This window comes from Leptodactylus fuscus, chromosome 2 (assembly GCF_031893055.1).
Source record: "Leptodactylus fuscus isolate aLepFus1 chromosome 2, aLepFus1.hap2, whole genome shotgun sequence".
NCBI lineage: Eukaryota > Metazoa > Chordata > Amphibia > Anura > Leptodactylidae > Leptodactylus > Leptodactylus fuscus.
The window spans coordinates 135949150-135965186 of record NC_134266.1 but is presented as its reverse complement, the minus strand read 5'-3'; positions in this window follow the sequence as shown (position 1 = coordinate 135965186).

The window sequence follows — 16037 nt, the reverse complement described above, 5'->3', positions numbered from 1 at the left end:
TGAGAATCTTGGTGACAGGCACGAGATCCCCCCACGCCTGCATAGTGGCTGCCGACAGGTCCCAATACAGAGAGATTGCTGAGAAGGGTGCGGGAAGGGTGCCACTTTTCCGGGCCTCTGTGAGTATGGAGTCCTTAATGTGATAAAAATGAACTCTCATCAGGACATCTCTAGGGGCCTCAGCAGGCGCTGAGCCCGCCTTGGGTATGCAGTGGGCTCTGTCCAGCGTAAGGTCAAGCTCAGGGAGATGGGGCAAGATCTTTTTGAACAGGCGTTTGATATAAGCTGGAAGGTTCTCAGAAGTAATGTCCTCAGGGATACCATGGAACTTTATGTTGTTACACCTGGAACGATCTTTGGCATCTACTGCTTTGATCTTTAACGAGTGAACCTCTGCCTCTAGAACGTTATGTGCATCAACAAATTTGTTGTGTGCAGTGGAAAACTCTCCCATCTTGTGTTCGATGTGTTCAGTTCGCTCCCCAAGGGCGTCAGAGCTTTCTGGGGACTCCTGAGTAAGAGGGCTTCCTCCTAGGCATGGTAAAGACACCAGAGGGTGACATTAAGAAAACTACTGTAGAGATGTCCTAGAAGAGGGGTGTAAGGGCTCCTTTGAGAAACATCAGCGAAGTAAGGGTGATGCACGATGGTATTATTCTAAGTCAGCTGTGAGCCACAGTGGGCACTTTGTTGCATGGCTACTCAATCATAGTGGAGAAGTGATAAGAGGCACTTTGGGCAACAGAGAGAAAGTCTTTGACAATCCTATGAGCTCTGAGGGTAAGTAGAAGTGAGGAGCCCCCCTGGTGGTGGTGTAAGGGCTCAGCACTCACACGGCTCTAAAATACACTGCCAGGAGGAGTTATTCTGAAAGCTGCAGGTATACACAAGCGTCCGTAGACTCAGAAAAGGGAGGGTGAGGAGCCCCCTTGATTGATGTGTAGGGGCTCTACAGTACCCTCCCTGGCAGGCAGCAGTAAGGCAAAAACAGTCAGCGCCAGGAGGCATAACAGAAGGTCACCGCTGAAACTACACAAAAGTCTAAAATGGGCTCACCCAGCTCAGATGCACGGCTGCAGATACTCTGTAGGATTCAGAGAGCACTTGAACTCCAAGATGTCAGGCCTTTCAGGCTCCAGAAAAGATGTAGGCCACAGGATCACTCAGGAGTGCCTGGACAATACTGAGGAGCAGGATACCACCCTTCACAGCAAGCCCAGGGCTGGAGGTAAGCACGGTGTTGGAGGGAGCTCCCTTGATGTTATGAAATAAGTGCCCCGGGTGACTGACTGAGGCTTGGGGGAGAGCCTCGGGGCAGCTCAAAGTTATCTTATTATCATATATTTTATTTAGATTGGCAATAATACAAAACAAGCAATATACAGTTTTGATATTTTCATAATTTATAGTGCATTTAAGTACATAACCAAAAGATGAACGAAATGATCATAGAAATATACAAGATACATTGTATAACATAAGAGATGCATATGAAAAATGAAAGTCAATGGAAGGGATATAACCTCACAGACACACTTTATATTCTATTGAGCAATTCATCAAGCGTCAGGGGCGACGTAAAGTCCTCATAATAAACATGGTGTACAGTAAAATAAGAAACATAATAACATAAAAAAAGAAACCCAGAAGAAGGTAGGGAAAATAATTAGTGGGAAGGGGGAATTAGGAGGGGGTTAGGGTGAAGGAAATGGATATAGGAAGGCAGATAAGGTGGAATCACTGCATCATAGGGCAAGGGTATTTATGTAATATTTAGAAGAGGACCATTTTTCCCAGTAAGACTCAATTTTAGAGCAGGTATCATGTAAGAGGGCAACCATATTTTCCATAATATAATAATAGTTAGACTCCAAAGTTGATGGAGCTATTGGATTCTTCCAGTAAGAGAATATCAAAGAACCGGCAGCTGTTAATCCGTGGAAGAGAATTGGTCCAGTCATGTGGGTGATACATTGAGAGATTAATATCCAATAAGACTAGTTTAGTGATCAAAGAGATTGGATATTGAAGTACCTCAGATACCATTTTACAAATATTCATCCAGAAGGGAATGATGATAGCACAACCCCCTAAAATATGGAGAATAAATCTCTTGAAGACATGATATCTCCAACACAAGTCAAGCATTGCTGGAAAGATTACTGTCAGCCTCCAGGGATATAAGTACCATTTACATAACAACTTCCTAGAAATCTCCAAATGTGATATTGAGTTAGAGAATTTAGTGGTGGGTGTAAAGGAGTAACTTGACATAAGGGGGTCAGAGATTGAAGCAATATCTCTATCCCACTGTTCTAGACAGTGTAGATTAGGAGATCTATGGTTCTCAAAAATTGCTGCATAGAGCTTTGACACACCTTTAGTTGTTTTATTAAAATTGTATAAAAAAAAAAATAGCTCAATCAGTGCTTCAGATGGTAAATGTTGTTTCCGATGAAACAGGATGAAGTGTCTAATCTGTAAATATTTGTAAAAATCAACAGATGGTATCTCATGCCAGAGAGAAAGTCTTTCTATGCTATTCTGTATCCAATTGTTGAGGTCGAGGTCTGGAATTAGATTTTGAAGGGTGTAAAAGAGAAAGACTGGAAATTTGAATAGGCCTTAGATTTCTGAGAACACCATAGTTTTCCAAGAGGTCAGACTTGTCTTAATTGTGAGATGTACCTGTTTATTAGTAAGGTGTTTTAGAGATGTAGACCATAGAAGAAAATCTACCCTGATGGTAAAAACGGAAGTGTTTTCTATTTAAATTTAATGTTTGGGGTTGGCAAAGTTAAGCTATTGACTTTTTTTGTCTAGTATACAAGCTTGGTAATTTTATTTAAGTAGAAGGAAGTCAGGGGAATTGGAAGGTTGCAAAACAAAAGAGCGTTTTAATTGCTGTAATGCGTCCTGTCCAAGACAGCTCAAATTTTGGTAGGGTAAAGGTCTCAGTGCCTAAAGATGTGAGGGATGAAAGGTAGTTCATAGCACACAATTAGGAAGATGGGAAAGCTAGTTTAATTCCTAAATAAGGGAGATCCTGAGTTGCCCAAGGGAAACGGAAGAGGGCTTGTAGTTGCTTAGATAGCATCTCATCTATTCCTATATTTAAAATCATATATTTCCCAACATTCACTTTGTAGTAGGATACCGCACAAAAGTTATCTAGGGCATCCAAAACATGGAAGAGGGATTGGAGCAGGGAGGAAAGGGCTATAATAACATTGTGAGCAAACAAACTAATTATATGGACAGTAGGGTCTATAGTGATACCTTGTAGAACATCTGATACATTGGGCCAAGGGTTCCATAATTAGTGAGAAAATCAATGGGGATAACAGACACCCTAGTCTGGTTCCATTAGTAATATGGAATGGGCGAGAATGATAGCCAGACGCCAGGACATTTGTGGTGGGTTTACAGTAGAGTGCCATGACAAGAGCATGGGCCTTACCAACAATGCCAAATTTGTGGAGAACTGGGCTAAGGAATCCTCAATGTACACAGTTGAATGGAGGACATCAATGTGATATTACATTACACATATTGCATTATTTATTGGCTTACCATTTACCGTATTATATGGCACTTCTATTTGTGCAGATTGTGAAGTGACACTTGTATATATGTTTATTTGTATATATATGTATATATACTGTACATGTATTTATATATGTATCTACACCTATAGTTTCACTTATGGATTTTGTATTTTTGCTGCAAGACATGATATAATTTTTTATCTTTGGTTTCTATTATAAGATGTACTTATAAAGGTCCATGGGACGAAACGTTTTTTGGTGGATGCTTATGTTTGTGGATGCAATAAATTCATCACATTTTGGAAGTCTATATTGATTGCCGGAAATTTCTTACTTCGATGATATGGCTGTGAGAGGCCTTTTCTGAGCACCTAACACTTGAACCGAGTGATGGTACATTACTAACAAGATGCCAAGGATCTGTGTTAGTGAAGACGATGAAAGAGACATGGTTACAGTCCAGAAAGGCCCATAGGTAAATTATGTGTTATGGAGGAGGAGAAACATACAGAAGCCTGATTTAAGTTCCCATCACTTTTGGATTAGATGAGTAAGATAAGTTATCAAAAACATCAACTTCATTCTCAGGAAGTACAACAATCCATCAGCTATAGGCAGTGCCCCCAAAACCAGAAGTAGTGATGCTGTTGCCACCCACATTTTTATTAGGGTGTACTCGCCCTAGTGTTTCCTTGTCCCCCTTCTTGCCAGTCCCCTACCCTGTTTTTTGCTTCTTTTTTTTTTTTTTACTGCACACTTTTATAATAGTGATACTGATTGGCAACTTTCCTGACATTTGTTGAACCCAGTTTGTGAGAAAATGGATTGCCCATCTCTAGTTTGGAGGTCTGAACTTATTCTCAAATATATCCTATTACTTTAGCATCCCCAAAGAGATTGTAAATTTTAGTTATTTTTTAACATAAACCAATAAGTGCAATTGGCCTCAGTGACTAGCAGATGTGTTTTCATTTGAAAACTCCAGAGACCGACATCTCCCTTGTTTCAGCTATGTAAGTGTGTCCTTAGAAGCCGATTTTATTACCTTAATTTACTTCATTAACTTTTACCACTTTTTCAGGAAAGTTATTTTACAGTATGAACGCTTTACACTCTCTGCAATGCCCAGAAGGAGGTTGTTGAAGGAATTGGGAATAACATACTTGCAGGTGGATACAAATTTCAAGAAGCTTTCATCTGGAAGACAGACTCCCTAGGGGCAAGATGTATTTAATAGTTCCAACACTTCACTCCCCCCTTCCTTCCCAGGCTCTGCTAATTGCAGGTAATGTGGAAATGCTCTGTGCGGTGATGTTCACATAGAGTTCCTCATTGATCAGCAAGATACACACATGTGAATGCGAACAGCTTCTCAAATGTACAATCTATCACAGTACAACTATAAAAAGATAAAACGGTTGAGAAATTATAGGAGCTGGAAGAAGGGGATTTCCTCTCAAGCCTCCCGAGTCTCATCAGTATTGCACTTACTAACACACAAAAATAATTTATTAAGATCAATGTTTTTGAAATTATTTTTAGACAAAATTCTGCTTCTGTGTTCAGTTCTTGCAAATGTTAAATTGCTCTTCAATTTACAAGTGCGATTCTCTTTCAGTACTTCAAGGAAACACTCCAGTATATCTCTGTACATAGTCCTTCTCTAAAACAAAATTGCCTTAAACCTTTCCCTGATGCCCACATATTTATATGTCCATCCAGGGTGGCACCTTAGTTGCAGAGAATGTATACAATACGTATTTGCTACTGATACGGATTGCACAGGATCTGTTAGGGCTATGAAGATGATTTTGGATTCATTTTAAAGATGAGACTCTGAATGTCCTCTTAATAGCCCTAATGGATCCTGAGGTCCTGGGGCTTTAAAGTGTCCTCTTCCATCCAGCCCCTGGCAGCATCTTAGAGCTGCATGAAGGAAGAAGGAGACAAATGGAGCAGAGCAACAGACTGTAGAAACAATAATAAATCATCATTGTCTGGACATAACCTGTATGTGACCCCAGGGGGAGGGCTAGCATATAATTTTGTCCATGTTATCTCCTCTCTTATCAAACAGAGAGCATACAATACTTTTGCATTCTGGTTGTCCCATAGAAGGATAATGTAATACCCTCTAATAAAACCTAATAAAAAAATTTCTGACAGAGGGAAAGTTCCATCAGTCAGGTAACACATTTTCACCTATTGAATGTAACCATATAAAATCCCAATTTTTTTTTAACAGCTTTCAGATAGCCAATAGTGGTAGTGTTTGGTTTTTTAGTTGCACTCACAGTACAAATGAAACACCAGGACTTCCAGTAGTCATCAGATCTAGAATTATGACTCTCTATCACCAGTAATACTGAACCACAGTAATTTGCGTCCATAATATTTGAGTAATAAAGCAACCGTGTTATGTCAATCTGAAACCAACTTTAGTTATCACATTAGTTAGGTATAGAGATTATAATTATTAATTAGAATTATAGTTTTTATAAGAGGATAGAAAATTATATTCTATTTACTTTGCATGCACAAAATTGGTTGGTTCTATAGTTTAGGAATGTTTTTAACACCTGCATCTGTAAATATATATATTGTGGGGAAATTAGCTTGGTAGAAACAGTGATGCAGACCCAAACAGTCAAGATAGGGACCCAAAAATGTGCAGCAAACAGGTTTACTTACAAAAAAAACAGGAGAAACAAACCTTGACTTCAGGCACAAATAAGCAAAACAAAATACAGATTTAATTCCTGCTCATCCGAGCGACTAACTAAACAGAAGTTATGACCTAACTATACGTGTGGCTTACTACGAGCCATACAAAAAACACAGGCACAAATTGGTCTCACCGGACTCAGGGTTATAGGACAGACCCAGTCACTTCATTTCCTCCCAGGATCTGCTCTGAAGTGCAGGCTCAACAAGCTTTTATGGCCTAATAATGAGCCCAGGTCCATACCTGGGGCTGAAACCTATTCCAGACACGCACTGGACCACACATAAGTCAGGAATCTGCGGCTGATATAGTGTGATTTAAGCAGTTTGCCTTTCACCATATATATATATATATATATATATATATATATATATACTAGCTGTACCCGCAACTTCGTCCGCAGCCCCCCTGACCCTGGCGTGAACCACCTGCAGCGCGGCCCGTGGCCCCCCACGTCCCTTTCCTTGCGGCTGCCGTGGGCCCCTCCTACAGGATGGTGGGTCGGGAGGCCACAGCCTCGCTGCTGCACCTCGGTCCCCCTTTTCCCGCTACCCGCGCCCCCGGCCCTGCCCTTACCCACCACCCGCTTCCCCGGCCTCCATTTAGAGATTACAGTGACCTCCTACATCTCCCCCTTCCCCCCAGCACCAGCCACCCGTGACCCCGGTGACCCTAACACCCCCTCGCTTCCCCATGTGCAATCCGGACCCCCCTCTACTCACCTTCGGCCCTGTGGTCCCATTTTTCCCCCCACCAGGCCCCCTCCCTAACGGCTGCAACATAAGCGGTCATGCGTGGTGTTTCCCGAGGCGTCTGTGTTGGCAGCCGCAGAGTACGCCAGCCTGAGGCAATGTGTGGCCGCCTGGCATATCAGCGGCGTACGGAACCATGCGGCCAGCCGCCATGTTCGGCAAAGTGTATCCACGCGTTGGCCACGCCCACAATTCGCGGCAAACCTATGGGGCCGCTGTGCTGGCTCCCAATCCTGCCCACACACTGCCATGCGCCTATAGGAGTTAGGTGTGACTACCAGCGTTGACGTCATGCCTGGGTGGACAACGAAGAAGGAGAGAACTTTTGAGGGTCGTGGTGGCGTTTTGGGGTGAGTGAGACACATTTAAAGTAGCCTATTACCCCTTCCTGGCCAATATGTGGGTGTGTGTGAAATTTGTAAGAAATCCGTTCAGCCATTTGGGTGTGATTGAGTAACAAACATCCAAACATCCAAACACACAAACCCACATACATCCAAACTCACAAACTTTCACATTTATAATATTAATTAATTAATAGGATTATCTTGCAGTTTTTTGGAAAGTACATCTTGTTTGCAGAAAATGATTGGTTGAGCATGCACTTTTGTGGCAAATTTGGAAACATATATATATATATATATATATATATATATATATATATATAAATAATTATTTATATTAGTAGTATATGTTACTAATAATTAGTATATATTACTATAAAATGCATTTTTTTTAAATATAAAACATACACTTTATGAAGGTACCTGTATGCATACAGTATCAAGTGGCATTTTGACAATGCTGCATGTGTCTACTTTCAGAACATATATAGATATAGGTTAGTATAATATTTAATGTTGCAATTTAGGCTTTATTTGTCCATCTCAAAATTGTAAAAATTGCCCTGGCAGCCAGAGGAGAAAAAAAAAAATCTGAAAACCCTGGAAATGAATGGGTTAAAGGAAGTCTGTCAGCAGTAGAGATTGATGAATATTTAAAGATTTCAGTCCAAAGATGACTTCATGATAGACTCTAGCGAAAATATAAGAAATTACAGTAGCTGACTGATAACAGAGAGCAGTAGAACTAGCTCTTTAACCCCTTAAGGACGCAGGGTACTTTGGGCCTTAAGGCTCAGACCCTGTTTTTCAAATATGACGTCTTTTACTTTATGTGAGGCTAGCTTCATAATGCATTTACCTATCCAGGTGATTCCAAGATTGTTTTTTCGTGACACATTGTAGTTTATGTTGGTGGTAAATTTTGGTCATTATACTTTGAGTTTGTTTGTTAAAAAACGGACAATGTACCGAAAATTTCATAAAATTATCAATTTTGAAAGTTTCTGTTATTCTCGTGAAAACACAGACAGTCCTATCACACAAAATTCTTCCTAATTAACATTTCCCATATGTCTACTTTATATTGGCATTGTTTCTTCAATGTCCTTTTACTATTCTAGGAAGTTAGAAGGCTTATAACTTTAGTAGCAAATCGTCAGATTTTCAAGAAAATTTCAAGATTTTGTATTCTAGGGACCTATTTAGTTGTGAAGTGACTTTGAGGGGACTATATAATAGACAACTCCCACAAATGACCCCATTTTTGAAACTATAGTCTTCAAACTATTCAAAATTGTATATAGGAACTTTATATTAACCCTTTAGGTGTTCCACAGGAATTAATGCAATATGGAGGTGAAATTTCCAAAAGTCACTTTTTTATGCACATTTTCCATTTCAAACCACATTTTTCCGTAACAATGAAGGGGTTAACAGCAAAACATACCATAATATTTATTTCTGTGATTCTGCAGTTTGTAGAAATATTCCATATGTGGCCCTTCTGTGCAACGTGACTCAATACGTGTCCTCAGAAATCAAAGAGCACCTTTAGAGATTTCGGGCAGCAATTTCATTAGGATGGTTTTTAGATACCATGTTGCATTTACAGAGCCCTAGAAGTATCACAATAGTGGGAAAACTCCAAAAGTGACCCCATTTTGGAAACTGCACCCCTCAAAGAATTTATCAGGGGGTGTAGTGAGTATTAGTATCCCAGACGTGAATGCACAGCGGATGGTGAAGAGGTAATATGTAAGCGGTGCGGAGGACATTGGGAGCACCAAATTCCTTACTATGTCAAAATAGCTCCTATGATTGGGGGGGGGGGTCGCTTTGGGGGTCTCTTCTATTGTTTTTTCTCTTGTAAGCTGCAAAACTGGTCTGTACCCTGACATACGCCCGCACCACTTATATATTCCCCTTCTGACGCATTTGGCGATTTTGGGGTTTTTTTGCCTTCACATTATTCAAGCTATATTTTTTTATTTTTGTGTTGATGTGGCCATATGAGCGCTTGTATTTTTCCGGTATATGATGCATTTTGTAATGACACCATTTTTGGGTGCCTATAGCTTATTGGCTATTTTTTATTAACTCTTTTTTTGCTGGATAAAAAGAAATCAATCAATTCTGGCATTGCATTTTACTTTTTAAATGTTTTTCCACATGGTGTACAGCATAAGTATCATGTGAACTTTATTCTGCGGGTCGGTACGGTTACGGCGATACCTCATTTATAGTTTTTTTTATGCATTAGTAATTTTGACGAACAAAAACCCATTTGGGGACATAAATCAATGTTTTTTGCATCGCCATCTTCTGAGATGCGTAACATTTTTATTTTTCGATTGACAGAGTTGGTTTTGGTGTACATACGACTTTTTGATCACTTTTTATAGCATATTTTTTAAGGTGAGATGGCAAAAAAACATTATTTCCGTTTTTTCCTCCCGAAATTTACCATATAGGTGAAATAATGTTTTAGTTTTATGGTACAGGTTGTTACGGACGCGGCGATACCAAATATGCATAGTTTTTATTATTTTTTAGGTGTTTTTTTTTAAATAACTCATTTGCTATAGAAAAAGGGAATTTTGGGGCTTTATTAATTAATTTATTTATTTATTTCACACACTTTATTTATTTATTTTTTACACTTTTTTCACATTTTTTATTTCTCCTATTAGTGTACTTGAACCAGTAATACTCTGATTGCTGGTCCAGTACTATAGCCTGCAATACACGTGTATTGCAGGCTATATAGGAAGTGTGTCTCTGCAGATGCAGAGACACACTTCCGGCATCACGGCAGGACAGCAAGGATCCAAGCAGGTAAGCAGGGGTCCTAGCAGCCCGGGGTCACTAACCAGACCCCGGGCTACATACAATTCATCAGGGCACCCCCCCGATCTCGCCGCGGGGGGTGCCCGGGGGGGGGGGGGGGTGATGTGACCGAAAACGCTCTCGATGTCGCGGACATGTGTCCGCGGCATCAGGAGGGTTAATACCGCCGATTGGAGCGGCAATTCATATGGGCAGCTCGTCCTGGCCCTCGGCTGTGTAATGTAGCCAAGTGCCGGGTGTAATGGCGCCGGCACAGCTTCTGTGCCGGCGCCATTACTGGTCAGTAATAGTACTGACCTGAGCGCGAACGTGCTACTTGCCAGGACGTACTATTACTGACCAGAGCATTAAGGGGTTAAATTCTATATATCAGGCTGAGATCTAGATCACAGAAACCTAAATTCCTTCATCCGACCCAGCCACAAAGCGAGATGGATTGACTTGTGCTGAATTTCTTCTATTATTCTTCTTGGTCTAAAAAAACATAGCCCCTTTTGTCTCAGATATCCGGATAAATTCTCTGTTTCTGTGGAGACAAAGTAGGACCCAGATTCATAGGTTCATCAGAAAATTCAGGGACTGTCTCTATAGCAGAGGAGGTGGCAGAACAGAGCGCTCCTTCTTATGTTCTCTTAAGCGTCAATCAAGTCCAGTAGCCAGTGACATGGTTTCCTCTAAGGACGAAGGTTGAGGATAACTAGCCAAATGATCTTTTTGATTATAAGACAGGCCTTGGCAGAATTTATAACACAAAGCTGAATCATTACACTGACAAACCACCTCTTGAATTCAGAACAATAGTCTTCAACAGGTCAAGAACCTTGAAAAAGTGAATAGATATTCACTTCAGCCACAGCCACACAATGAAATTCATTATATTATATTTCTATAGCCACAGAAAAATGCCTATGCTTGAGGATAACCCTGTAAAACGGATATGATTTCCTACACATTGTTGTTCAGTCCCTGAGGAATGAGTTCTCAATCAAAAATATAACTCGCAGCTTTCACAAAAATTAACAAAAGACTTGTGATCTCCAGAAAATCAATCAGGCAGAATCACCTTGGGTTCAAGCAGTAGTAACAGGTGCTTTGAGTTGTGCAAACTCTACGTATTTTAGTTTTACAGCATGATCTTGGACCAGCTCTGACAGAGAGTGCATTTGATCCATAGTGTGCCGCATTTGATCCATTATAGAAAATAGTTATTATAGGCCTATTTTGATAGAATCTCTGGAGCAATTATCAGAAATTGTAAGAATTGACTCACAACAGAGAGCAGTAGAACTAGCTCTTTAAATCATATACAGCACTGAAAGATGGATCCCAGACACTTAAAGGGGCTCTATCAGCAAAATTATGCTGATAGAGCCCCATATATGTGTGAATAGCCTTTAAAAAGGCTATTCAGGCACTGCTAAAGTTACATTAATCTAACCCCCCTTTTTAAAATAAAACTCGAAAAAAGAATATGTTAAACTTATCTATCGTGCACGATGGGCGGGCATTCAGGGTCCGACATCATCTTCAGCCACGCCTTCTCTTCCAGCGATGTCTTCGGGTCCCATCTTCCCCCGGCGCTCGCAAACTGCCATTGATAAAAAATGGCGCGGGTGCATGCACAGTAGCAGCAGTAGTAGTAGTAGCAGCATGCTACTGCGCATGCACCCGCACCATTTCTTATCAATGGTAAAATGATAGTTTTCCTGGAATTTGCAAAGGCAAATGGGTTTAATGGGTAAAATCAGGTCCATTGGCTTGGAAAATATAATTTGGAATTGGATTGAAAACTGGTTGAATGATTGTATCCAGAGAGTTGTGGTCAATGACTGTAGCACAGACTGGTCCTCTGTTATAATTGGTGTACCTCAGGGGTCAGTGCTGGGTCCACTGTTATTTAACTTATTTATTAATGATATAGAAGATGGAATTAAGAGCACTGTCTCTATTTTTGCAAATGACACCAAGCTATGTAATACAGTACAGTATATACAAGATGTACGTAGGTTACAAGCAGACTTGGACAGACTATTTGGGCATTCACACGGCAAATGAGGTTCAGTGTGGATAGATGCAAAGTTAAGTATTTGGGTAAAAATAATCCACTCCCTAGGGGGAGTAGTGCTGGGAGTACCTGGTTTGGAAGTACCTGGGTGTACTTGTAAATTATAGATTAAATTACAACATGCAATGTTCAGACAACTGCTTCTACGGCCAGCAGGATACTGTCTTCAGTTAAAAGGGGTATGGACTCATGGGACAGAGATGTAATATTACCACTTTATAAATCATTGGTGCGGCCCCATCTGGCTTATACAGTTCTGTTTTGGGGACCAGTACATAGAAAGGATATAATAAAGTTGTAAAAGGTTCAACGGAGGGCCACAAAACTAATAAGGGGCATGAAGGACCTCAGATATGAGGAGAGACAAAGGCTTAGGCCCCACGTAGCATAAACACTGCAATGTTGCCCTTTTACAGTCTCTGTAAAGTAGATTCTGGCTAATCCCATCCACACAATAATGAAAATAATCTGAAGTGAAAATGCTGTGATTTGAAACATGCTTGCATTTTTGCAAATCACATCATTTCAATTATACCTAGGGAAATGCTGGCAGTTTCCATATAGGTATAATGGAAGAATTAAGTCTGCAGAGGAAACATGTTGCGGTAAAAAGCAAGCTTTTGCGCTGAGGCTCACTACATAGGGTCTTAACCTAAAGGAGTTAAATCTGTTTAGTCTTAACGGGGGTATATCATAAACCTGTATAAGTATGTGAATGGTTGTTCTATGTAAAATCTTCTCAAATGGCAAGCTTTCTGTCTGGAGAAAAATGGTTTAATGTCAAGAGCCTGTGAATCTGTGGAACAGCCTACCCCATGAACTGGTCACAGCTGACAGCTTCAAAAAAGGATTAGAAGTCTTTATAGAGAAAAATAGCATTGGTGGTTATAGAAATGCATAGGACGTGATGCCCTTTCCCATCCCCTGGTTGAACTTGATGGACATATGACTTTTTTCAACCATACTATGTAACTGTGCAATTTGCATATTATTAATATGTCTATTGATCCTATGATTTCTATAATTAGAAAATTTTCCTTTTTAGTGTTGCAATTTCAATATTGAGAAGTGCATCATAGTAAAATACATAAATCTGAAATTGTTGAGCTCCTTTGAGGAGTGTTTGATAAACCAGATAAGTCTCAGGGTGTTTGCATACTAAGACTCATCCCAGAGGAATCCTCTCATTATGGGAGCCTGCACAAGGAGTTTACGCTCGCTCATTCTGAACATAAAACTCGTTCAGAGCGAGCGGCATAAAAAACAGATCCCATTGACTTGAATGGGTGTCGGCATACACGCGCTCCCCATTGAAATCAATGGGAGGCTTTTTTTACCTATTGCTTTCAATGTGATACGCGCGTATCACATTGAAAGCAATAGGTAAAAAAGCCTCCCATTGATTTCAATGGGTAGCGGGCATATGCTGGCACCCATTCAAGTCAATGGGATCTGTTTTTTACGCCGCTCGCTCTGAACGAGTTTACGTTCAGAATGAGCGAGCATAAACTCTGTGTGCAGGTTCATTATGAGTGTATTTTTGTCAAGGGTGTTATAAGGTGGTGGCTATGCACCTCTATCCCTTTCCTAATGGTGTAAATTAGTCAATAATACCCTACTATTTGAGATCATTGTATATAGTAATAGGAGTACCCCAGCTAAATTTTGAAAGATGTGGAGTTCTCATGCTGTGCAGTGTTTCTTTACCTATACATTCATGGCCATGAACATTTTTCTAAACATAGTATCCCAAATACGTATAAAAAATATTTTACTCAAAGTTCTCATGAGCATTACTGTCATGCAAGATATGGTATAATGTAAGGAAAAACAAGATTCTGCACATTTAAAGACTCCCTTACTGTAATGGCTGGTCTGAACAGATCTCAAATACAGTAGGTCACTACTTTTTATGTTAGGTTTTAGTGACTTACACTGTTAACGTCCAACCTACAGTTGTCTTCTTTAGTGTAAAGTAAAATTCTCATTGTAAACACAACTTCCTATTGATTTCCTAAGCATTCAGAAAGATGTAAAGCACATGAATACACTAGTTAAGCAAAAATGTTTAGTTGAGCCTATTAACTGTACAGTATTTTTAGGAAACTTGTAGCGGGTAGAAAGGTGAAAATCACTTTCATATCACAAACATTGTTGTTTTATATTCTGAATGTAATGTGTAATTTATTGTAATCATATAGTGATTGTTCTGGGGCTTTATAAGCTCAGCTAATGAGAACAATTAATTTACTAAGAACAAATGCTATAAAGAGAAGATTAACAATATCATTCATGCACACAGTTTTGTTCACAAAGATTATGCTGTCATTGGAAAAAGGCCACAAAGGTATTAGGTATACATCAACATATTTTAATAGGAAAATATTAATACTATTATTCTCAGGTGTCATAAAAATCCTATGTCAGAAAAGGCACTATCACTCTATTCTCACATGAAGACCTGCAAATCTGGATACTCGGACCTTAGCAATAAAACTCCTGCAACACTGGTGCAACTAAAGTCTTGTGGGCCCCGATGCAATCTTTGGTCTGGGGCCCCCTATCTCATCCCTAAAGCAAATCTTTGATAGTGATGGTTACGGGAGCTAAGGAGTTTAATAAACTTTAGTGTGGTTAGGGGAATCTGTGGGTCTTCTTGGTTTATGGGCCAGATGGAAGCTGCAACTCAATACTCATGCCAGTGCTTATGGGCTCCCTCGATGCAATTGCACCTTCTGCATGTTATACCCCTGACCTGCACATTAATAGAGGCAACTACATCCAAATTCAAATTTGGAAATAAAGTGCAACTAAAGTCTTGTGGGCCCCGATGCAATCTTTGGTCTGGGGCCCCCTATCTCATCCCTAAAGCAAATCTTTGATAGTGATGGTTACGGGAGCTAAGGAGTTTAATAAACTTTAGTGTGGTTAGGGGAATCTGTGGGTCTTCTTGGTTTATGGGCCAGATGGAAGCTGCAACTCAATACTCATGCCAGTGCTTATGGGCTCCCTCGATGCAATTGCACCTTCTGCATGTTATACCCCTGACCTGCACATTAATAGAGGCAACTACATCCAAATTCAAATTTGGAAATACTATGTCAATTTTGAAAGTCATTTGTTCACGCTTGGAAACCCAGGATGCGTGTCATATATAAAACCACAGACATAGAAACTTGTAACATGTAGAGATGAGCGAACAGTGTTCTATCGAACACATGTTCGATCGGATATCAGGGTGTTCGCCATGTTCGAATCGAATCGAACACCGCGTGGTAAAGTGCGCCAAAATTCGATTCCCCTCCCACCTTCCCTGGCACCTTTTTTGCACCAATAACAGCGCAGGGGAGGTGGGACAGGAACTACGACACCGGGGGCATTGAAAAAAATTGGAAAAAGTCATTGGCTGCCGAAATCAGGTGACCTCCATTTTAGACGAATAGTGGATTTCAAATCCGGGTCATATGAGAATGTGAACTTTGTGACTATGAGACAGGGATAGCTGTACAGTCAGGGATAGCTAGGGATAACCTTTATTTAGGGGGGAATGTTATTAAAAATAACTTTTTGGGGCTCTATCGGGTGTGTAATTGTGATTTTTGTGAGATAAACTTTTTCCCATAGGGATGCATTGGCCAGCGCTGATTGGCCGAATTCCGTACTCTGGCCAATCAGTGCTGGCCAATGCATTCTATTAGCTTGATGAAGCAGAGTGTGCACAAGGGTTCAAGCGCACCCTCGGCTCTGATGTAGCAG